General features: G+C 39.9%; 1 protein-coding gene across 1 annotated transcript in view; it reads left to right on the forward strand.

The window, feature by feature from the left end:
- The first annotated feature begins 333 nt into the window (after positions 1-333).
- Slc7a14 (solute carrier family 7 member 14) overlaps positions 334-26,364 on the forward strand; it is a 130,099-nt gene continuing 104,068 nt past the window's right edge. Inside the window, exon 1 of the mRNA XM_020185279.2 lies at positions 334-498. The gene's annotated coding sequence lies outside the window, so the exon portion shown is untranslated. The remainder of the gene's footprint in view (positions 499-26,364) is intronic.

Here is a 26,364-nt window from a genome sequence, read left to right on the forward strand (position 1 = left end):
AGGTAACTGAGTTCAGCGGAGGCGGAGGTGTTTGTAGATGCCTTTTTAATACATCACACTGCAGAGACCCACCCGCCAGGGCAGGGAACTGTCCGCAGTCCTGACCCCCTCAGCTTCCACGCAGCTTGAGATACTGGAGGCTGCCCCTGGAAGCTCAGAAGGCGGGGGCATGGGGGGTGTGATTGACAGACAGAGCAGAGTAGGGGGGAGAGGGTCTGGTGCGAGGCTTGGACTCAATAATGCAAGGGGTTGGGCTAGCCACGTGACCCTAAGAAGGCGGAGACAGGCGAGCTGGAGAGAGGGCTGACGAGCGCCGGGAGGGTTGCGGGAGGGGGGACTCGATCTGAATAATTGAGGAGCTGCTCAGCAGCAGCGGCTGCCTCCTGCCTTCCTTTGCCGGCACCACCAGTCCCCATCACAGCCAGGGACACCCCTCGCTGTAAGTGCGGACCTCCAGCCACCGGCCACAGCAGCCAGTCCATCGCCTCCAGCCCTCTGGTGAGTGAGTGGCCCTCTTCCCCCCAGTCAGCCCCCTTCCGCGACCCCTGCGCCCCAACTGGACTCCCGAGACCGGGATGAACCAAGAAGCCTGAACCACAGGGATTGGGGGGAAGCAGGAACATGGCGCGGAGGCCGAGGGCGCCCTCCGGGAAGGGGTTCCCTGAAAGAAGGAAGGAGCTGGTCAGGGTCTCCCTAGCTCTGGCCAGAAATGGGGCCCAGGTAGTGTCCGCGGTCGGGGGAGCCGAGGCTCTGACAGGCAGGAGCTGTCCGGCTTGGCGGGGGCGAGGAGGGAACAGGGAGCGCGTCTGGGCCGCCCGGGTCTCGGCAAGCGCCGGGCCCGTCCTTTCCTCCCCGCCTGGGCGCGCACCGGGCTTGGGCAGCGCGGTTCTCGGCCTCGGACTGAGCCTTGGAAAGGAGAGACGCTTTTCCGGCCGCAGCCCGGGAGGAGGGCGGGGACACTGCCTGCTCTTTCACCTGGGAGCAAACTCTTCAAAGGGACTCAGCTGAGCTCGGCGCCCCGCGAGGGGCACCTGTCCCCCGCGAACAGTGACACACCCGGGGCGGCGAGGAGGACGTGACAGGAGAAGTGTCCAGGGAAAGGTCCGTGCCCAGAGCGTGTGGACAGGTCTCTCGCCCGCACTATTTCCCCCTTCAGAGTCTCATCTCTTCTCCCACTCCAAAGCACATCAATTTCCCACGGATCCAAAGGGTCAGGGTCGGGGAGCTGGTCCCGAACCTCCTTCTCTCCCTTCTCTCTCCTGAGTCACCCCCTTCCTCGCCGCCGCCAAATGTGTGTTGAATATTGCGATTGAAGAGTAAGATAGAAGCTGCTAAATGAGTAGAGCAAAGCAAAAGCGGAGAAAAGATGCGGGGAGGTTGGAGCAGCAAGGCTGTCGCCTGTTCCTGGCACTCCTCATCCCCCTACCTGTGCGAAGCTCGTTTTATTGAGATTTCCAGCAGAGAGGCTTAAAGGAACCGAAGTGGCGGAGGCAGTCACTGGCCAGAGTTGACCAGGGGCCGTGGTCCCTCCAGGTTTGGGTCTGGGAGAGCGCAGGGGAAGTGCGTGCCACCGCGCGGGCGGGGGGGGGGGGGGTTGTTGTCCGCGGTGCTGAAAGTTGTCAGCAGCTGGGAGCTAAAATACCCCCTGGAACTGGTGGTTTACAGCTAGCCAGCATTCTATGCAAGCAGAAACTACGTTAGAATCAGGTAAAGGGAGTCTGGTATTTTCCCAGAACGCAGGTAAAGGTTCTTTACCTCTCTGGTTCTATGCCTTCCCAACGACTCCGCTTGGGAGGTTCCCGGCACTGATGGGTGGAAGAGCAAGGAGCCTGTGGGTGTCACTCCAGAATTCAGCTCGCTAACTTCGGGCGCTGCCTCATTCTCTTTCCTCTGCTTGTGCAGTGAGTCTTCCTGTCGGTAAAGTGTTGAAAACGCAGTTAGCGATGTTGTTCTGATAAACACTTCTGTCACTTTCAAGAACCAGAGAATCGTAAAGCTACAAAAAAAAAAAAAAAGATTGTATTAAAAGGGAAACTGGAATTTCTGTTTCAGAATATAGCTTTTTCTCTCCTCTGCACCCCACCACACGCTATTTACATCCTCTAGAAACAGATTTGTATGCAGCCTAGTGTGTTTGTTTGTTTAGCCTTTTCTGGGTAAGATGGGAAAAGAGTAAGCCAATTTGGGAATGCCATGTTAAGAGACTATTTACTGCTAACTGCTAGGTAATACTACCTAAATTTCACAGTAGCTGCTAACCATCAGTGTCTCACACAGATAAGAAAACTGAAATTAGGAATCGTGAATCCAGAGGTTGGATTCAAATTCAAATCTGCTTACCCTCCAATGGCCAAGCCATTTTCATGTCCTCATTTTGGTATTTGGCTTTGATTCAGGGAATAAGGATAGAGTTAAAGAATGACAAAAGATTGAGACCAGCTTTTTTTTTTTCTTTCACTCACACTATTCTCTACTCCAACCCTTCTTCCTTAATCTGTTCACCCACCCACTGTTACTCACTCACACCCTACCAACTTCTTTTATGCGTGGTGCTTGAGATACACTGTTCCATAACTTGAACTCTGGGATTATAGAAGAAACAGGTTGGAGGACTAAACCAGCAGGCTTTCCTGAAAGAGTGGCAGGGCTTCAGGAAGTCTGGAGGTTCAGAGTCCACTTGAGCTTTCATATTTAGAGTCATGTTATTGAGTTTAGGGCTGGAATAACCTTGAAGACTCATTCAGCACCATTGTTTTACAAGAAGGAGAACTTGGGAAACAAAGGTGGTTTTTAATCTAAGTTGCATGATTGGAAAGTTAGTATTAGAATCCAGTTAACTTGACTCCAGGGCCAGTGCCCTTCCCACTATTCCATGGTGCCTGAATATTCTTCCATGCTGTCTTATTTCATCATCCTTAACAAGGACCCCAGCATCAGTGGTATATTCAGTAACAAACCACAAACACTTAAAACATAAGCAGTCTCTTAGCTACTTTTTCTTCCTTCTTTTTCCCATTTGGTTCCACTATTTCAGTGTTGTCTGACTCAACACACCTGAAAGATATGACCAACCTCCCTTAGTAATAGGTTCCCATGACAGCAATTCACAAATAAGGATACTATTATGGCAATTCTCAACTAGCCGCAATGTTGTCTGGGTTTTCTCTTGACACCAAAACAATTTTACCAAAATTGATTACCCTAAGCAGCTTCCCATATTCTCATGGGGACATGGAAGAGGCCCTAAAAAGATCTAGGCAGAAATAAAGCTCATTAAAGTGTTAATATCTATAAAATGCTTACCACATGCTAGACACTATGCTAAATTCTTTTATTGACTCTCCCCAGTTCTTTCACATAGGCACCTTCATCAGGGATTGTCATAGAACTATAACTTACTCTAACATACAACAGAACCTGATGTTCTGTTCATTTCTTCTTGCTTTTCTTTCCATCATATAGTAAAATTTCATTTTCATTAACTGGATTCCTGTAGCCCTAGTAATTGTATTGGCATGGAAGTTATTGTATATTAAATTGATAGTTCTGTCCTGCTCCAATATGTAAAGTTTAGAAATCCATATTCAACACCAATGGTATTGTTCAGTTTATTCATCTCTTAGTATTCACCACCACATATTCTCTCTACTTGTTATCCCTTCCATAAAGATTCTCACATGCCCTCTTATTGCTGATGCCAATGTTGTGCTTCAAACCCATCTAGAACTAATTAAGGCATACTCATAATTAAATAATGACTTCTATTGTGTCCTAAGTGATCCTGCAAAGATGCTTTTGCTGGGGTGTTCAGGGCCCTGTGAACTAAAATTTTAAACTGTTTAGAACCTCTCTGTCCAAGATGGTAGTCACAGCTACATACAGCCATTCAAATTTAAATTCTCAAAAATCAGGTCTACAGTCACACCAGCCATATTTCAAGTGCTTAAGTGTGACAAATGTCTGGCTATCTTATTGGATAGTACAGATATAGAAAATTTCCATCATTGCAGAAAATTCTATCGGATAATGATGCTTTAGAAATTGTAAAAAAAAAAATCCTCACAGTAATGAAAAACTAAGCATTGGAAAGAATTACAGATCTAAGAGTGCTTTGAAGGAAAAAAAAGCTACTTGTGCCTGTACATCTCCAGCAGTCCAGAGATACCCAGGACAACCAGGCTAGCAAGGAAAGCACATGTTTCTCTGAATTCTAACTTAGAAATAACCTTGAAGTGCTTATCCAGAGTCCAGGTTCATATGTCACATGTCAATGTGGGTGTATAGATCTGGTCTTAGTAAGCATAGTATAATAAACATAGAAATAATATAATTTAAAATTTGAGATCAGCAGTAAGTCTCACTTACAACTTGGTGACATTATAAAACCCTCTAGAGTTTCATTCCTTCATCTGTAAAATGTTCGTGAAAATTGCCATAACTGTCTCAAAGAGCTATTGTAAGACTAACAGTGTGGTATATGAAAGAACTTTGTAAAGCTCATGATTGAATACAATTGGTGATCATGTCATATAGATACTGTATATAATAAATAGGGTCGTTTAAGTTGATAGGTTTCTGAATGTTTTCAATCTTTGATATGAGTATATTTTACCATTATTTATTTCACTGAAAAGTAGAATGTTGAATTAAAATTTTTGATTGTTGAGATCTCTGGTAAGTTAGGCTCTATAAATAGAAACATTGGAGATTGTTTTGGGTTTATTTTATTTGACTGAACATTTCCTTCTCAGGATAAAAAAAATAACTAAAAAGGCTTGGTAGCTTGAAACAGCTTTTGCCTTATAACTCATAGTTTTAAGTTAATTTTCAATAATTATCCTGTCATGATAGGAGTTCAGAAATAACAAAAAAGAATTTTGCATATTCCTAAGGATGGGTGAGTAAGAGGGACAATTTAAAATATTTTTACTAATACTAATTACAATGAGCTTCTATCATCTCATAAATCATTGTGAACAAAAATAATTTTATTCCATGCATTGATTAAACCAAAATAAAAATAAACTGCATTAATTTGAGTGAATTTTAAATTTTTTATTAAGATATATTTGTTGTACAGGGGGGATTCATTGTTATAATTCCAAATAGGTTTACATTGTTCATTGTTTAGATCACCTCCACCATTTCTCCCCCCACAACCCCTTCTCCACCCTACTTCAAACAAGTGCAAGAGATATCATTGCTGTATTTTGTATAGGTATGTGAAGTCCATCAACCGTATTCCCTCACCTTAATCTCCTTTGTTTTATATTTATTTATTTATTTATATATAAATGTATATATACATTTACATATCACACACATACACACACACACACCCATACACACACTCACATATATATCACGTTTTCTTGATCCATTCACCAGTTGTTGGGCATCTGGGTTGTTTCCATAGCTTGGCTATTGTGAATAGTGCTACAATAAACATCTGCATACAAGTGAATTTGACTGAATTCTTGAAATTGCTTAAAAATTCTGGTCTTAAATAAGGAGTCTATGCTACCTTTTCTCTAAGTAAAATCTGCTGTAGTCATAAGTAGAGCCTTGAGCACCTTTCTGACATTTACTCTCAACCCTGGTGCTTAGTGCCTACTCTTGCACCTTGCTCAATGCTATTTATGTCTCAGGTAGGAGAGCTCTTCAAATGCAACCATACCTTGTTTAGTGGCTCAACATTTGATACTTAAATATTGCTTTCTTATAACACAAAGGCTAATACAATACTCAGACATTGTAGAAGATAGACTTAGAAATAAAGCTATTCTATCAAATGATTCTTAATTGTGTTTATTATAGTTCTTATTTATCTTTAAAACTCAGTGGGGTCATTTTGCTTATCTGTCTGTCTGTCTATCTACCTATCATCTATCTTTGTGTCTGTCTATTGGCAAAGCATCTGAGAAATCAAACTGAGTATGGCCAAAAGACATTAAAATCTCTCTGGCTTCAGTTTTTTCTGGCAGATCATTTCCTTCTTGGGGACTTAAGTCATAACAAAGGCAGGTGGTATAACTTGTAATATGCTCTGCCAGGGAAATAGTTGAGACAAACTCTTAGTTCCTGATTCTGGTCAAGCATGCCATTCTCAAGCTTTTGTGACATATGGAATCTTGTTACCGAAGGCTGTCAGCTCTGGCCTCTAGTAGACCATGCCAGTTTTGATAATATGCATCTTATTGGGAGTCATGGTTTACTCATTTGATGGAACTTACTTACTTAATGGAAGAGCCTGAATTTTGGAAAAGGAGAAAGCCATTACCTCAGAGCTGAAAAGAGTTCAAGTTTCTATGTCTGTGGCTTAAAGGATTTCTCTGATTTTATATCCCAGCAAACAAAGAGAATTGACAATGTAGCTTTGAAAATCATCCTTATAGCATGTAATGATACATTTTGTCAATAATGTAAATGAAAATTGTCCTATATTGGCACAGAAATGTTGTGGGCAAGGGTGTTTTAGGCTCTAATATCCTGGCATGTGGGTGCTCAATAAATATTTGTTGACTTCAGGCCATCTTCCCATGTTAGTTCATACTATGCACACATCTAGCCCATTCTCTCTATCAAGAAGTGAGTAACCCTATGGCACTATGTTTTAGCAAATAAAATAGGAGACAAACATAGAACTTCAAATCTTATCCTGACAACCACACTCTTTGCCCCCCTTCAGGGACACAGGTAGTGATGGCCAAGATACAGACTTCTTGTAAGAATTATGCCTCACCACCTCCCCAAGAGAACAAGACACAAGTCAGGCCAAGGGTCTTGGATTTCATTGTGATAAGGCAATTTCATAAATCAGGTTAAATGGAGTTGTGTCTCTTTTTCCAATTTCAGCTTAAAGAAATAATGAACATTTTCTTGAGAGAGTATTTAGTTGGCCTTCATAATAGTGGCAAGAATTGTTACTTTCCTAAATTCAGAAGTGTAGCTTAGTATGAAAGTACAATATATTAATTGGAGGAGAGCTGGTGGCACCACCATCTGATAGATCACAGAATAGTATCTTTTTCCAGGAATAACTACGCCTGCATTTAAGGGTTTTAACTGGTGATTGCTGACAAAGAAATGAAAGAAAAACAACATTGTATTCCAGCAAGCCAATAAGCAAATGTTCAGAATTAACTGATTCTCATTTGCCAAAGACAAAATATTCCAACCCAATAAACTGACTTACAAATGAGCAAGCTGGTTTCCAAAACCCCTTCATTTTTAAAATTTTTCCCCTGTTTTTAAATAATCAGCAGATTAAAGAAAAATAATTACACCCAGATGAGTGAACATTATGGTGACAGAATGATCTTCATAATTTGTCTTCATTAATTGTTCACTAGAGATTATATCTATACAATAGATATTAAGCCAATATTTTGTAACCATCGCCTAACATATACTCTCAGTTTATAATCAGAGAGATTGAGGTTAAGACCAGTTACCCAAGTTAATAGCAGTGACAGAAATAAGACTTAAGTCTCCTCTCCTTTGACCTACTGCTGTTTTGCATCTTTAAACATCATGCATCCTTTCATGAGTCATGAAAACTTGTTTAATCAACAAGTTTAAGTTCTTCTGTGGAACTTTTACTAGAATTGTTAGAAGCAGGAAAGTGGAAGTATTTGGATTTTTATAGGGCCAAGGATTTAAATAATCTATATTCTGTCTCAAGCCTATAGAATCAAAAAGAAGTCATATTTCCCATATTTATATATGGGAATATCAATAGTATTTTGAAAGTTCTAACATTTCATCTAGTACTTCTCCCAGTAATAATAACAACAACAATGATAACGACAGCTAACACCTACTTACATTTAATACTACCCTAAAAAATTATCCTCATTTTGCATGTGAGAAACCTGGATCCAAAAGTAGTCGTTAAATAACCTGTCCAAATTTATATAGCTAACAAGTTTGTGTTTTTAACTCCCATGCTACACTGCCTCTACAGAAACCATGAGTCTCCTAGATAAAAGATGTGTGTCATTTATAGGCCACTGAACACGCAAGCTCCCTCTCTGGCATATTTCTAAATTACTTCCATTTTCTGGCTGGAAAAGCAATCAAGAAAGTGGTTCTGATGGTGCTCTGCAAGTTCTCATTGCTTTTTTGTAAAATTGATCTTGACCTTTTGCAGTTGGTCAGTTTTCAGTGGGTTAGCATTGAATGGTACTTTCGGCTGCTGCATGCAATGAAGATCACTGCTGTCTTTTCCCAGGAAGCATGGACAACTACACCACTGGAAATGGTGTAGGGTTCAGTACCTTCTCAAGCTACAGAGTTAGCCTACCACATCTCACTGCTCAGTAGAGTCTCTGGCTTCTGCCTCCAAGTTTTTGACTCAGAATAACAATCTAAACAGTTTATAAAGCAGAGAGGGAAACCTTCTAGAGTTTATTTCCTGGAGGTGGGCTTGGGTCAAGAGTAAGACTAAACCTTTTATAATCATGTTGTAAAATTAATTTTCTTCCCATTAAAACCTATGTTGCCAAATTGGCCATAAATACAATACACCATATTACCCATCTTTGTTGTTGTGGAATTTAATGTGTGCTATACACTAATGAGCAACAGTATATATTGTTTTCTTTAGCTCTACTTTCTGGCTTAGAAAACCAGCCACATATCCCACTAACAACAAAGGCAATTATAGGTTACATAACTCACCTTCTGTTTCTGTGGTTTTCTAGATACTCTGTGAAAGTGAAATGGTCTAGGAGTCAGAAGAGCTGTTTTCCAGTCTCTGCTTCAAAATGTACTGGCTGTGAAACTTGAGCCAGTATCATTCAACTTCTTTAAGACTCAGTTTCCTTATCTTAAATATAGATAGTAGAATCTGCCCCTCACATCAAAAAAAGACCAAAGAGAGCATTTGTTAGAGCTCCTTGTAAGCTGTAAAGTTATACAAAGCAAAGGGATAAATTTTCTATCTTTTAAGTCCTTCTTTGTCAAAACTAACACTCAAGTTGCTGAAATGCAATCCTGAAGTAGGGTTAACAGTTCAAGCAATGTCTTTAGGGTTAAGAAAATCTTGAATCTACATTTGGAAGTCCAGAAAATGATACCTGCAATAAGAGAGGCCCCCTGATTTCTTCTAAAGTCAATGATTCTCAACCTGGGGTAATGCCACCTTACTAAGGGCTATCCTCTATTGTCATGGACGTGGAGAGAGAGGGTTATTACTAGATTGTGCTGGTCTGTGATCAAAAATGCTAAATACACTACACTAGATTTTTTTAAAAATCCTGTGAAATAAGAGAATATTTCACCCAAAACATCCATCATACTCCTCTTCCACTGAGAAATGCTGCTCAAAGCAATGTTTTGTCCACCATCCCTAATTTTCCACCAAATATAAATAGAATTTACTCTTGGTCTCCTCCTCCAGATAAAGTCCATCCATGCTCATACAAGGTTTAAAACAGCTCAGAAGCATTACCAAGCTTTCAACAGTTTTATTGAGAAGTAAAACAACGGGGTCAGAGAGTAATGGTTTTTAAAATCAACCTCCAGAATCTTCTACAAGCAGCTTTCAACAACTTTCTCATAATGTGAGGCCCAAACTAAAGGTCTGGATTTAGGGATCCAAAATCAATAGATCATGTTCCTGAAAAAACACCTTCTTTGCAGTTTATTGAGGAAACATTGGATTATCACTTTACTTTATGATAAGCAATGGGACATACAATGCCTGCCCTCAAATCACCAGTGGTAATCTGACAATCACACAGATGGAAACCCCACTAATCATGTATGCAACATGACACATACTATAATGGTGGATAAATGAGGGCAAAAGCTGCTGTTGAAATAGGAACAGTGTAAGGAAAGGCTGGAGATGTGCACTGCAATGGCACATGTGCAGGCTGATGTGTCTACCTGATTGGGACAAGGGGAAGTCATAATGGAAGGACTGTGAAGTTGTGAGTGCAGCTGGATGGATGTATTCATTCAGCCTGGAGTTTATTCTTTGAACACAGTATTTAATGAGTATTTTAGGAATGTCACTGGATTCAAGGCTAGTTCATGACAGAATCAAGGAGTCTAATCTTACAACTGGAAGAAATTTTAGAAATCACTGCAACCTTCTCTTTTCCCTACGTTTTGTGGATGACATAATTAAAATCCGATGCTATTAAGTGACTTACTCAAGGTCAGACAGCAAATTAGGAGAAGTACAGGGCCTAGACCCTAATCCATTCTCAATTCATAGCATTCTTCCCTGCTCTGTGCCATCTTCCGGAATTTGGTTCATCATTTGAGCATAATCCAATGTAACACACAATGTGATTATTAAGTATTGATGAAGCTCCAAGTTTTCCATTGCTCACTATACGGTTCCTTCATTACAGCCCAGTGATAGATAAGATCCCAGGCTGCAGTCTGCACAAGAGCATTCCCTTCAGAAATGCAGACAAACAAAAAAAGAACACAAATAGCCTATAAATCTGTGGGTATAACATTCCTCCCTCACCTCACACATCCTCCCAGGCCTCCTCGCTTCAAACTGCCAGAGATTATAGAGGCACAGCCTGAACAGAAGGCATCTTAATCTCTGGTGATTCTGTGAATAATATGCTGCTCGTGCGTGCATATAAATGATCACAGCCTCTCTATTTTCTAGATGAGGGAGCCTTCAGAAAGATGAAGCTGCCTGAACACAGAGCTCATCAGAGATAAGCTTTTGGACTCCAGAGTGCTGATAATGTTTGTAACAGGGCTAAATTTTTCACTCATCTGCATGCTTTTAATAATTTATCTGGGTTTATGGTTTTAAATTTCACCTCATAATCAAGCTAGTCTGTGAATATTTAGGTTTCTGAGGTGTTGTTGTGGCTGTCTTTCCTCCTTCTCTCATCCACTACACATCCAATAGAAATCATCTATGCTAATCCACTCAGTTTATGAAAGTGAGCACTGAGATTCAGAGAGATGAAGACACTTGCCTAAGTTTGCACAGCTAAAAAGAACTATTGTGACTAGATTCCCAGACACAGATTCTGAGGTCCCAGCAGTGTGTTTCCCTCTACAACAAAATACTTTTTCCCCAAGCAGAGATAGCGTAGCATTTTCTCACTCAAATCCCCTTCCATTGCACAATTCTGCAAGGATGGATGGAAATGACCGATTGCACTGTGCTCAGAAGTTCATTCCAAGAAATTGTTCATAGTGCACACAACTTGTTATCCCCCCTGCTGTACTGGTCCATCCATCACATGAAGTTGGCTACAAAAGGAGTTTAAGACATTTTCTGGTCTAAAGGATACATTCAGGCAGTGATTGTCACAAAAAAAAAAAAAAAGTATACCCAATGACTCCAATCATTGTAGAACAAAGCAAAGATCACCCAGAGCTCTAAGTGGCAGGTTATTAGAGACTGAAAGTTGGGTAATTGAGTAGTTTTAAGCAAGAATAGTAGTGGCCAAGGAAGCAAAAAAAAGACAACTCCCAAAGCATATCTGCTTCAGAGGCAAGGTGTTTTGCTAATGTATTTATTTAGTACAAAGCAAGTTTATAATGATAAAAGAATTTGTTTAACTCTATGGCACTCAGATTTTCTGCTTAAATTACTTGTGAAGAATCATTTTAAGACAAAAATAGGTTGCGTTTCAGTCAAGTTTATATTAAAAAGAGAAGCAAGGAAGAGGGGAGAGAAATCCCCCAGGCATTAGCTTCTCAAGCAAGACTCTGTAAGGTCAAGATTAACCTAACTTCCTTTAGAATAAATAGTGTGTATCAACTGTATAAAGGGGTTTCATTTTGATTTTCCACATTTGCATTAATGTACTTATATCGAATTCATCCCCTCTATTTCTCTCCCCCTGCCATTTTTAACTAATCCCCAATGAATTGCATTATTCTATTTCCATACATGCACAGAGCTTTCTGAGGTACAGAAACTCAAGTTTTTCAGTTCTATCAAGGGTGATTTAGCTCTGCAGAACCAAGCCATGCTCCCCAAATCTCAAGAGATTGATTTGTACTGGGTGCTGTCTAGCCACACACAATGGGAGATGTTCATAGGTGCTGCCCAAGTTGTTCTCTTCCTAATGTGAGGATAGTGAGAAATCAGAGTTATCAAAGATAACCTGTGGTCACCACATCAGGATTAACTAAGTTGAACAAGACAGTCAGGAAATGTGGCAGTTAGAGTACAGCAGAGATGACAGAATTCTTCTAAATTCTATGCAAGAACTCCCTTCAGGTTACTGGAATATTTTTGCCTTTCAAATAAAGGTTCTTGTTTGTTCTATTTCTCCAGTGGTGAAGAATGAGCGTGGTAGGACATGAGTGTATTCCCACCCTTCAGGGGGCTGAGGTAGGAGGATTGCAAGTTCGATGCCAGACTATCTCAAGAAAAAGAAAAAGAAAAAAGAAAGCAAGAAAAAAAATAGACTTTATCTAGTCTCCTTGTAGTCCCTATTTACTGATAAGATATTACTCAAACACATTATACCTATGTAACTCTTATCCTATCTCATAGGAGTAACATGGTAGTCGGGAGTTCTGGTGAATGTCACAGCTTCATTAGCAATCATGAATCACCCATCTGAATGGCTGAGTTGTTTCTGTGAGGGACAAATTTCCTGCACTTTGTGACTGTGTTTATTCCACTTCAGAGGGTCCTATGTTCTGGCCTTGCTGTGAGAGCACCTGGTCTGTCCTCTCCTTGTCGGTAAGTTTCACGTGTGACCCTGGCATTTGGAACTATATCTGTTCACCACTCACTGCAGAAAAGTCATGGGGTACATATGACTCACCTTCAAAACGCAGAAGGAATCAACTCTCAAAAGGTTTTTAAAAATCAGACTTGAACTGACTGGTTATCCTGATGCCAACAAGGAAAAAACTACCCAGACAGTCTGGGATTGATTTTAGGTTCTATCCTAGTCACAAAGACTTTTGACACACTTTCTATTCCAGCATCAGAATACAGAGGAAGAAAATATCTAAATGAGTATAGTGTGTCATGCCAGAAATAAACTCCTAATATAGACAACTAAAATTTGCCACTATAGAATTTAACTGTCAAAATAGAAACAAGACTTTCCTACTTCAGTACTATATTAGTGAGTAGCCTCTGTTCTTCCTTTTATGCCCAAGTCTATTGCAAACGTCAGTTATAAATAAGTATTATGGTGCCATCACAATACATTAGAATTTAGGCACCACAGGTCATTGACCATAATGTCACCTCTTTATACATGTGACTCCGGATATGGCAAGATGTTGATTGTTCCCCTTACAGTCAAGATAATTAGCTATATCATAATACTTCTGATATTACCAGTCACATTTGCTCATTTCATAGTATGAAGTAGGTAATACTGTTCTCATTTCACAAATGAGGATTTGAAAATTTAAATGACTTACCCAAGGTCTCATAGCCAGTGAAGATTAACATCAAGAAATGCCATGCCATGCCATCTGATACCACAGTCCTTCCCATCTAACGCTGTCCACCTACAATTTTAAAATTCTCTCTGAAACACATCAATCCTAATGCCTCTCAGGTCAAGGACAGTAAGAATGACTTGTAGGTCTATCATTGCCTAAGCAGAAAATTAAACCCAGGGTCATACATTTTCTAGGACTCAGTCATTCCATCTAGGAAAGAGAGAAACAATGTCTCTTTGTTCATTTATTTATTCATACATTCAACAGTCTAAAAAACGAAGCTACCAGGGAGAGAAAAAAACAGAGTGGAGCTGTTAATAAAAATAAGAGTCACATTCCAGAGCATTGCTACTAAAATAAAAACAATACAAAGTCCCAACTTCCTAAACTATGTGGAAGTTGGTGGTTTTGGTTTGAGTTTGTTAATTAGTGCAGTGATTTGAATTCTTCTCTTGTAACTGTCAAGGAAACAAAATTACGGGCTCGACTGAGCAATGTAATTCGAGTTACTGCTTATAAAACAGAGACTAGATTCTCAAGGTTCTTGTGAGTGGTTCATGGGAAACAGATTTATCCTAAACTATCAGCAATGCACACAATGTACTTAGACTCAAAATAAATTAATATTCTAGAAGTTCAAGATACATTTTCATGTGCCAGAACTCATTTCTTTCAGGAAAGGCTGAGATTGTTTGATTACCCCAAAGCAAGTACATATTAAGTTATGCTAATAAAAAAATAGTTGTTTAAAAAAGAACATAGTACAGAAAGACTAATGAGTTGTAATGGGAGAACTGATGGCAAAAGGGATATTATTAAGCAAAATGGAGTAGGGGATTTGAAAGATAGGCGAGTCTTTGAAAAGTCATTTTGTTCAGTTTGATAGTTCTAAAGTTTCACCTTGCTGATGGACTGAAGTATATTAAGGAAATCTTGAGTGAGAGAGTAAAGAAAGCTAAGCAACAAAAAAAGAGAGGGAAGAGAAATTGCATTCTTTTTAAGGCACTTTTTTCCTTAAAAAGGAAAGTTAGGGTGGAGGTTTGGAGGGTATTGCTGATCAGTAAAAAGTGAAGATGCATCTCTTTTTCCCAATCAAAGATCTACCAAGGACTAGGGCCATAGTTCAAGTAGTAGAGAACCAGCCTGGCAAGTGCAAAACTGGTCAAACACCAGTACCACCAAAAAAACTCACAAAAAACAAACAAACAATAATACTGACTTAGCAACAAACAAACAAACAAACAAAAAAAACCATACAAATATCTCAGGCTTGAGAGTATGGAGAACAGACAAATACTCAGCTCTTCTCAATTCTGAACCATTCAATTTGTCCCCAGTTTCCAGAAATCATTTGCAAGAGGTATCATCATGAAGCTTTTAACTAAGAAATCCTGAATCCTACCTATACCACACCTAGAGGACTACTTCATATATGTGGATTTTTTAAGCGATTTTTCACCTCTTCAGTCAAGAGGCATCAAGCCTTTCTTAGCATAAGACCAAAAACAAAAAGCAACAAAAATCAAGAGAAAACCACTGTCACTAGAAAATGAAATAAATTTGCCAACCTAAACTCCCAGTTCAGTTCACATACAGGGTCAATTTCTAGTTAAAAAGTAGGGTTATAGCCATTATATGGAATGTTTAAGGTGTAACTCAGGCAAGACTGTGTCATCTTACTTAGGATGATTGGCTTCAATTTCACCATAAATGTTAAAGCAAAAGTCTCAGGACTTTTTTTTTAAAATAAAATTATGGTAATCTTCACCAGAGTGTGTTGTGGGGTCAGTGGCTTGCATTGTTTTGGAGAAACACTTTATTACAAGTTCAGTGGCTGTAAAATGAATAAAACACACATCTCTTGGACCCTGGATACTGAGCTAAGCAGATTAGGCTATAAGCCACAGGCAATGGGAGCCATCAACAGTGCTTGTGACCAGGAGAGTGATGGAAGATTCTGACATAAGTGAGTAAATAGATAAGGAATGGAAGGAGAGAGAGAGAGAGAGGGATAGGCAGACAGACAGGAAATCGAGTCAGTAGATTCAGCTGTGGAGATTATGTAAGAAAGAGCATTCTGCAGCTTATAAGAAGCAGGAGCCAGTGTTGCTATGTGAGCTAGTGGTGAACCACGCCTGGAAAGGTTAGGGGGACAGACGCTTCAGCTCAATCTTCCCACAACTATGGGAGCCTCCCCTACACAGGTCTCTTTGCCTCTGTGGACCAGAGACTCCTCATCTGTAAGGCAGAAAGGCAACCACAGATGATTACCATGGTTCTTTCTAGCTTGAAAATTTGTAACATCAGCAAATATTATTAATTTAAAGATATGTTTCATGGATCATATTCAATTCAGTTCAATTCCAGGGTGGACCACTAAAATTCCTAAGAACTTGCTTTTCCTTGCTTTATTTTTCTACATTTTACTTCTTGTTTTTTTTCCCATTAGTTTTCCAATTGCAGTATTTTTCTCCCTCTCTATGTTTACTTCATGTTCTAGTGACAGCAGGGAAGGAAGGAGCTGCTTCAATGGGATAAGAAGTGGAGCTCCTCTGTTTAGTTATAAGACAAGGAGAAGCCAAGGCCCAGCCAGCCAGCTCTTTTCCACACTGTTCAACTGGTGACCTTCTTCTCCTTGCTGGTGCAGAGTTGAAGTTGAACTCGTCTTCCTTTTGACATTTTTTTAAATTATTCTTTCCTCTGCCAAGCAGCAGCACGCAAATTTTCTAGACAACTCACTGCCAACAGGCCCAGCAAGGTGACTGGTGTCAAACCCCTTTCTTATGAAAAGTCATAAAGAGAGAAATTATTTGCACATATCTTGCTCTATAATGGTCCTACTTAAACTTGGCTTGTTCCAGTACAGCAGGACAGCAGAACCATGGTGGCTTCACTCATAAAAAAAAGGCCACACACTGAGTATTCGCTTGTCTCCTGTTCCCCTGAGCTGCTGTTGCATTTGAGAACCATCACATCCTGGCTTGTTGACCTCCTCTGAAGCTAAGCTCAGGTAGGGTCTCCCTTCTCATCCTACCCTGTTCTGCCCCCACCCCAGCCCAGGGTTTCCTTCCACCCACTGCCTGGACACCTCATCTCCTTCCAACACCAACCTGGTTCTCTTGTGAGGCAACTGAAGTTGCCCTTGAAATATTAAGAGATGAATATAGAATGTATTTCTCCTGATTCTCAACACCTGAGAAGACTAGAGCTTTCCCACTGACAATCCGGGATTCGGTGACAAGAACAAGATTATTAGGTTGCTAGAAATTCCTAAAGACAAAACAAAAAATATCCTGCTTGACCCCCAAAATAGGTCAATGGGGAACCTGAATCTGCAAATAGCCCAAAGTTGATAAGATGAAGAAAGACTACCATTAAACAAATGTTATAGAATGTGCAAATTATATAAAAATTAGGGATAGCAGTCAGTCACCTAGAGTAACACCAATAGTGCTGTGTTTTAATCTAGTATGTACAGGCTCTTCATATATATTAACATGAATTAGAGAAATAGTCTCCAAGGTACCTCATTTTCTAGGCAAGGAAACCCTAGCTTAGAAAAGGTGTAAACTCATAAGCAGGTAGGGCAAGAACACAGGTCTATCTTATTTTAGAGACTGTATAGTTTAAAACATAGGCATTATAAAGTAAGACCAAAACTAGTGAACTGGAGGGAGATCTCTGGGTCCTACAACTGCTGCCTATAACTAGCAGTGTGACCCTATGAACATCTTGGGGGATTCAATTTCCTTGTCTATGAAATGAGAGTGTCAGATCCAATCATTCCTTCCAGCCCAGCACTTGGAATGTGCTATCTGGTCCCTGTGTGCCTCCTCCATGAGAGCCAGCAGCTAACATCTACCCTCACCACAACACAGCTCTAACAACAGGAAGTGCCACTTCAGACATGCTGGAAATGACTCAGAAATAATTTTGTTCTCCAGAGAGAACCTATAATTCATAGGACTGTGATTACCCATTGGTCAGGGCTGGCTTAGGGAACATTCACTGCTGTTTATTCAACTGCCACTTCAGGCATTCTCTGACGACATTGGAGAGGACCTGTGCTCAGTATTTGTCACTGATTTGTTTAAAGGGGTAGTGACTCAAAAATGAAACAGGAAGAAAAGAAATATATGAACAGCCACATATACTTTTTATGTGACAATTCATTAAAGAATACATAAGTGATAGATGGGGCTGGAATTATTTACTGGCAAGGATTCTTCATTTAATAAAAAGGAATCTCCCAGATTCCTACCAATTGTGTGTTTACAGTCCATCAAAGACTAAACATGGTAGAGAAGTCCATACCAAACCTAATGTACTGGGAAATGATGCAGATGGATACAATTCAGGAAATGTGTGCTCTTGAATGTGAAAACATGATATTCCATTTGCAAAGGTTTGCTTTAAACACAACCTGCAGGACCATGTCTGCTGTACTGTAAGCACATCCTTTGTACAGTAAGAGGCCCACAGGTATGAATCTTTCCAGGGGGCAGAGTGCATACTGGAAAGAGAGGGAGGTGAAGGCAAGATGTGAAAGTGAGCATTTCTGCTTGGAAAGGCATCAGAGAGGCAAATATTGCATTGACTTTTTTAAAAAAATGGAAGGATGTTAATAGAAGAGAAGAAGACATTTAATGTCATTCTTTGAGTTAAACCACCAAAAAAGAACTTCATCCAAACCATCTAGAGTATCAATAGGACATGAAATCAGTATGTTGAAGAGACATCTGAATTCCCATACTTGTTGCAGCTACTCACTATATCCAAGAAACAGAAACCATCTGAGTGTCCATCAACTGATGAATATAAAGAAAATGTGGCGTATACAAACAATGGAATACTACTCAACCACAAAAGTGAAATTCTGTAATTTGTAGCAACATCGATTAGACTGGAAGTCATTGTGTTAAGTGTAATAAGCAAGGCACAGAAAGACAAACCGCACAATCTCATTCATATGTAGAACCTAAAAGAAAAGTCAATCTCAAAGAAGTTGAGAATAAAGGGTGGTTACCAGAAGCTGGGGGAGAGTAAGGAAGAGTGAGAATGGAATGAGGTTAATCCATGGGCAGTAGATTATAGTTACACAGGAGTAAGAAGCCAGGAGGCAGAGACAGAAAGATTGGGAGTTTGAGGCCAGCCAGACAAAGTTAGCAAGACACTATCTCAGAAACAAAATATAAACAAAAGGGCTGGGGATGTAGCTTAAGAGGTGGAGGTGCTTGCCTAGCACTCACAAGGCCCTGGGTTCAATCCTCCTCCCCCCAAAAAGAAAGGAAGGAATAAGTGATGTGCTGTTATTGCTGTAGAGAGTGAAATGTACTGTATATTTCAAAAAACTAGGAAAAAGAATTTTGAATGTTTTCACCATAAAGAAATGGTAAATGTTTGAGGACATAACTATGTGATCCTGATTTAAACACTGCACAGTGCCTGGTATGTGGAAATATCACATGGTGCCTCATATGTGCAATTTTTATGTTTTTATGTGTGAGATAAAAATAAATAAAAAAAGAGTGCCAATAGGGCTCTTTGACTTGCATGCCAACATTGAAGGCAGTTTGACAGGTGAAAACAGTGCTTCCTGTAATAAAGATAGATAATGGCAGGATAAGCAGAGTTCCCCAGGGAGAATCAGGAAACTTATGACTGCCTCTGTTGCTTAACATGATGCCATCCAAAAACACATTATCAGCAGCACTCCATAGATAGCCTTTTAAAGTTTTTATCATTTTTCCACATCGTACTTTTCATTTATCCCTTCTCACAATTCTGTGGGGTAAGCAGAGCAGAAACACCATCTTCATTTTGTAGAGAAAGACACTGGAGTTCAGAAAGGTAGAATGATTTGTCTAAAGACACACAGTTTTTCTATGAGAGATTAGTTTAAACCCTGGAGTTCTGAGCCTTAATGCTGAGCCTCCATGACATCTAGTAGGAATTGAGGCTTGAATGTCCCAAGCAAATCAGTTTGAACAGAAAACAGCTTCTAGATATAAAATTGTCCAGACTCGGAGTTTAAGGATCAATTAACAAACACTAGTTGCAAGAAGGATGCTAGGTTCTGAGCCATGTGCAGTGGGTAATCCCAGCCTTTGTAGGAGTCTGAGGTAAGAGGATTGAGGTCTAAGACCAGCCCTGGCAAAAAATGTGAGACCCTATCTGAAAAATAAACTAAAGAAAAAAAGGTTGGGTGTGTGGCTTTGGCAGTTGAATACTTGCCTAGCAAGTACAAAGCCCTGAGTTCAAACTCCAGTTTCACCAAGAGAAGGAGGAAGAAGAAGGAGGAGGAGGAGGAGGATGAGAAGAGGGAGAAGAAGAGGAAGGAGAGGGAGAGAAGGAGAAAAGGAGAGGGGGAGGAGGAAAAGGAGAAAGAGAGGAGGGAGAAGAAGAGGAAAGAGAGGAGAGGAGGAGAAGGTTTCTAGGTGCTATGTTAACCCTGAAAAACACTGGAACACGAGTCATGTCCTCAGGGAGCTGACAGCTGTGGGACCTAGACTGAGAAGGGACAGCAGGACATGAGATGAGTTATCAGAAGTGCAGAGACTATAGAATCATGGCTTGAGGCCAGTCCAGGCAAAGTTAGCAAGACCCTGTCTGGAAAAAAAACTAAAAACAAAAGGACTATGGGCATGGCTCAATTGGTAGAGCACCTGCCTAGCAAGCATGAGGTCCTGAGTTCAAGACCCAGTAGGGAAAAAAAAGAAGAAGAAGAAGTAATATTAGCACCCATTAAGACCTGAGAACAAAAAAATAAAAGAGATAGAAGACAGACATGGGTGCTTATTCCTAAAGTGAGGATAAAGGAAAGGAGGGATTGTAAGACCCAGGAAAATGTTCCACATGTGTGGGAGTGTGGTGATGTCTGTGAGTCTGAGGAGTGTATCTTCTCTGCTCTGTATTGCTCTAAGTTCCAGATATGTGATGAAAATACATGAGTGAAGCAATATCAATTTATAGGCTGAATTAAAATAAGTTTAATAGATTGAGTACACATTTTCATTAGAAATGAAAAACTGTGCTGAGGCTTCCCCCTGTTATTGAGAGGAGTTGCAAATGCCAGGCCACTTTCTGCTCTTGCTATTGTTTTCCATGAACCAAAACCTTAGTCCAATGTGCACATGTTACGAGGGGATCTGAAGAGAAGCAGTGCCTATAGTCTCTGCACATGCTCACCAAAGCCTACTGTTAGCACACTTTAAAATTGTTACCTAAATAATAGGTTTGGAATAGCTTCAATGGGCCTAGTTTTATGTCTCCGATTGTTCATAAAGTCTTCATGAGTTTTTTTCATGAGCAGGTCTTTCTGTGTATGTTATTATTATTACATGGTATATTAGTTATCTTTTTACATCACTGTGGCAAAACACCTGAGGGAGAAGGGGTTTATCTTGGCTCACAGTTTCAGGAGTTTCAGACCACAGTCACTTGGCTCTGTGGCTTCTGGGCACATGTATGGTGATGCAGAGCATCGTGGCAGGGAAGAACATGTGGCAGGGTCAGTGGCTCAGCTCATGGTGGACAGGAGGCAGAGAGAGGCAAAGCATCCTCCAGCCAGGCTGCACTCCTCATAACCCTTTCAACTATAAACTCATAGATAGGCTAATCCATCAATGAGGTTAATGCTTCTATGACTCAATTGCTTCCAAAAGCTCCAGAGCTGGGACCAAGCCTTGAACATGTGAGCCTTGAACACGTGGGAATTTCATATCCAAATGATAACAAATGGATTTCTTTTTCTGTGAATTGCCTTTTCCTAACTGTTGCAATGACAACAGTGTTATTTGCTTTTTTTCCTTACACATCTATAAGAATTTTGAAATGCATACTATTTATAATAACCCTTTGTTAGTTCTATACACTGAATATATCTTCCCTAAGTCTAGCTTTTCTTTGTTTCTATAACCCCCACTACCAACTTTTAAAGTTCAGTTTATTATGGTGTCAAGGAGACTTACAAATACCGTGCTTACCATTCACTGACTGAATCCCAGACTTAAAAAGGAAATTTTCTTTTCCAGAAGCTAGAATTTTCAGAATCTTACATTGAAGATTCTCTGCTAAAATTACAGAAACAAATACAGACCTCCTGGGCTAGTTCGTTTGTTTGTCTTTCATCCCTGATAGCTAATGTAAAGTTTGACTCAAAAGGGAATTGAGTTGGGATAATACTTTAAGTCACTCATCTCTTATGAAATTACTGGTGAGAAGATTTAAAAAAGAAAAAAGCTATGGGAATTTTCTTTATTCAATACTGCTGGGTCCTTCCAAAAACATTTAGTAAAAGCAATTCCTATGTTTTAAAACCAGAAGAAGTCACTTAACTGGACCTGACTTCAGCCAGGCCACAAAGGTGGTTCTGAGATGCTGGTTGAATTTGGTTGAACCATGGTATCAGACTGGAATCCCACCTGACAAAGCCAACTGCAGGGTGGCCTCCCACATTCAAGATAGTGAGATAGGGGAGAAAAGAGAAAAAAAATCTGTAGGTTGAATCTATTTGCTTGTTTTGAAACCCAAGTATTGGATTAGTAATTTTTTAAAATCTATGACATTTAATTATAACATGGATGAATCAATGTCTCTTTCTTGAATAATGCAAACTAATGAGTGTTCAGGGATAAAAATAAATTTGCCAATGAGAAAGAAATGAACAAAAAATTACTCTGTAAACACAGATGTGTCTTACATAAAAATAATTTTAAATGAATATAATGGTAGGTGCATTAAGGCGATAGATTTTAATTTTTTCTAATACATTTTCTACCATGACAAAATTTTAAGGAGGGTTAGCATTGCATTTCTGAAGTCAATTAGTTTTAGGGATTGAGAGAAGTACATTTTTCCTGGTACCCAGAAGACAATGTTACCAAAGCTTTCCAAATCAGTTTTAATTTAGTAAAAATCTACCTTTCTGAAAGAGAAAAGAATCACATTCTATATTTTCTCCTGTGTCAATCTAAAAGTTGAAACCACTTATGTACTATTTAGACTTGAAACTACTAATGTACTGTTTAAACAGGTCCTCTATCAGTATTAACAGTGGTCATCAATAGAAACATATTAACTAGTGATTTTGTAAGATGCAGGTTTGGAAAGTAGTGTTTGTCACTTGCAGCTTCTATGAAGTAGACTTCTGTGCAGATGGACTCCTACATAACCCTCCCAAGGTAGCTACTAGCATGGAAGTCAGCAGCTCACAAGCTTCAACTGAGCTGGGCCACACACAGGGAGAACTACTTATATCAGGGCTAAGCACTAGTATAACAGGATGGAGTTGCCACGCCTCTGCTTAGGTATAAGGAGAAGCTTAAACAAGCCAATTTTATACTACAACCTTATATTTGTAGGCAGCAAAAAAGCGCAGTCATTGAAATCCAACTTTGTAATTCTCCATGCAAAATGACACTGTAGGAAAAACATCATGTTTAACTCTGTCATTTGATATTTTTCATACGAAGTGGGTGTGTTTCCTATTTGAATTTCAGCCACAGTCTTATTACTGAGCTACTCACATCTACCATGGTGATCTGAAAATAAAACTGGCTATTTGCCCAGACACCTTGGCATACAAAACACAGCAAGTAAAAACTAGAAACTGGATTTAGGGAGTTGGAGTAGTCAACCTCTCCTACCCTGCTCTTTAATTTTCCAAGTTGAGAACACTAAGGTGTAGAGCGACCTCCTGAGCTGGGTTGATGAAGTTTTCCGGTGACTTCAAGCAAAGGACATGGGAGGACATAAGGGAACTTGGTTATTCCAGACAGACTCCCTCTTGCCCCCAATGTGTAGGATAACCTAATTAACCCCATAATAGTCAGGACCAAACAACCCAGCAACAGAGCAACCCCTTTCCTTACCTTTTGATTCTGAAGCATTGAATTTTTCTCAAAATCACAAGATTATCCAGTAGGAAACAGGTCTAGAATTCAAGGCCCTTGACTCTTAATAATAATAAGCAATTTTACCAATGCTTAACTATGTGCCCTCATTTTCTAAGAACAATCCAAGAGCCATCTCATTTAATCCTTATAATAGTATCTTTGGGGAAAATGCAATTAAACCCAATTTACAAGAGGAAAAAGTCAAACTGAAATGTGAAGAGCTCAGGTACCAAGTCCACATGGTTGGTCAGTGTCAGAGCTTGGATTTGAACAGAGGAATTTGGGTGCCAGGTATCCAGTCTTATCCATTACTACTATTTCCTTCCAGTTCATATCTCCCAATCTAATGACATTTTCACTACATAGGCTACAAGCAGTTGAGTATGAGATTTTTGACGGCTGAAACCTTGTCACTTTTGTCTCCTGCCCCAGCACCCAACATAGTGCCTGACACAGAATCAGCATCCCTTAGGAGTCTGGTGAATGAGATGGAACTTCTCTGGGAAACAATATTGGACTGTTCCAATTTCACTATTCTTTGGACTATTATACAGTTAAATGACTTGCGACAGTTATGAACAAAGGCTGATTGAAAACTTCCTAACCTAAAGCTGTGACATTTTCAATAATGCAAAGGTTGGTTTGGGGTTTTGTTTGGGTCTTTTTTTAGCACTTCCAATGTGCCTGTGCTGTGCTAAGCATTTCACATACATTATTTCATGTGGTTGCTCACCATGACTCTGTGCCCTTCTGCCCCTCAATTTATATGGAGGAACTGAAAGCTTGAGGAGTTGGAGATACCTCCACACAGCCATGAAGCTGTCAAGTGGTAGAAGCAAGCATTTAACACAGGAATGTCTCATTCCAAAGGATGCATGTTACTATTACAAATATAAAATCTATGTTAATCCAGCCAGTTTCCTCCCCCTCAAAAAAACTGCTTTATCAGTTTATTAGTAAAAAATATTCATGTCAAAGACTCCTCACTCCCTCAGATGCTCAGAATAATCCTGGGGACCCAGGAAGTAGGCAAAGGTCAGAGGCAACAAAGAAGGGAGCCCAGAGCATAGTCCGCCCTTTTCTTCTGGAACACAATGCAGCAAAGATTTAGGCAACACCCTACAGAAACCACATTCCTTACTTGCATCTGCCCCAGCCCTCAGCCACACTTTCTTCCTCTTTTAGGCCCCACTCTCTGCCTCTGCTGCCTGTGTCTCCCTACCCAGTTCCCTGAAGACTCAAACTCAGCTGGGCAGCAGAACTGCCCACCACTGTGTGGTTTCTGGGAAAATGAGCTGCACATTGTGAGGGTGACTTTACCAGTGAACCCCCATAATATATCCCACTAGAAAGTCCTGGATAACCTAGTAAGAAGATCAACTGATACATCTCTCTCTCTTCCCCCCTTCCCTTCCTCCCTCCTTTTCTCCTTCTCCCCTTTCCCCTTCTCCCACACACACACCACCAAAAAAAAAAAAAAAAAGAGGCAAGGAGTTACAATAGAAATACACTTGGAGGGGTGGGGTTCCAGACTCCACCTGGAAATCACTGAAAAGAAGAGGTAGAGAAAACCCACAGGAAACCTGAGCCACCCCTCTGACTGTAGGACTCAGAGACAAATAAAAAGACAGGGATTCCCAAAGAACCAAAAAGGCCACTTCAGAACTATTTTTAAATAAGTCTCCCATTTATTCACTTATTATTACTTTGGTTACAATGGTTATCCTGAGGTATGGATAGCGTGTTGGGCTGTATTTCAGCAGGATAAGGGAGAGCTTGAAATAATTCACCTGAAAAGTAATGAATTGGCTTCCCTAACTATGTCTGTCTATGGTAGGGTAAACTAAGAATTAGTTCTGGATTTTTCTGGGGAATGCCTATTAGGCCCTGTGACTAGATTCTGCTATTCAAATACACATGTAGAAAACAGGCTTATACAGTGACTCACCATTCACTGTACTGGAAAAAAGAATCAATGCTCTCCTCAAAGAATAGTTCTGGTATATTTCCTGAAATGTGCATTACTATAATTGCTATGACAATTGAAATCCTTCTCTTACAAGGAATCCTGCATATATTATTCCTTTAAATCCTTCCATCAACCATGAAAGTAGGCACAACTAATATTGTTTACAGAGGAAGAACTGAAATCCAGAAAAGCTGAGATATTTGTCCAGGTTCACATGGAGAAAATTGAAACCAGGGCTAAGGAAATGCAAACTTCATGGACTTCCCACCTTGCCATGTTGTCTCCAGATGACTCTAGTGTAAGGACTGGATGACCTGTGTCCTAAGCCCATATAAGATAGGGGCTGTTGTCACAACTATTTGTGAATATACCTTAGATACATCTTAGAGAAGGTCTAAGGGCACAAAAGCCAGAGAATATCACTTCTAAAATGAGACGCAATTCAACATCTTCGTCTTACATCTAAAGAAACTGAAGCCCAGGGAAGTAAACTGGGCCGACCAACATCTGTAGTGCACCTGTTAAGGTAGAATTTGGTGCCACTGTGTACAGGGCAGACAGGCATTCAGTAGAGTAAATAACAAAAACATGCCAATCATGAAAATACTAGGCAGAAGAGTGGTAAGGTGTCATCTGTAGGAAAGTATTCTAAACAAGCACCAAAAGTAGTCAGAGATTTATTATGCAAGCAAATGCATTGTAATATTATTTATAAAAAGGAAAATGCCATAGAAACTTTTATGTCTAAATCCATAATGGATGAATGATTACACCAATTATGGCACAACTATATAAAGGAACATTTAACAGTCATTCAAATCATATTTTATAAGGATATAATAATTTAAGCAAATGCTCACAGTATTATGATAAGGGTAAACAGCAGAATACAATATTGCATGTACGTTTTGTGCATAATTTTGGATCATGTTAACAGTGTGACTAATTCTAGGCATTGGGCTATGGGTAATTATTATTTTCCTTTTGTATGCCCTGTATTTTCTAGACTGTCTATAATGAGCACGTTTAACTTTCATAATTAGCTAATAAGCAATATTTTTTTTCAAAGTGCTTGGCAACCTCTTC

Source organism: Castor canadensis, chromosome 5 (assembly GCF_047511655.1).
Source record: "Castor canadensis chromosome 5, mCasCan1.hap1v2, whole genome shotgun sequence".
Classification (NCBI taxonomy): Eukaryota; Metazoa; Chordata; class Mammalia; order Rodentia; family Castoridae; genus Castor; species Castor canadensis.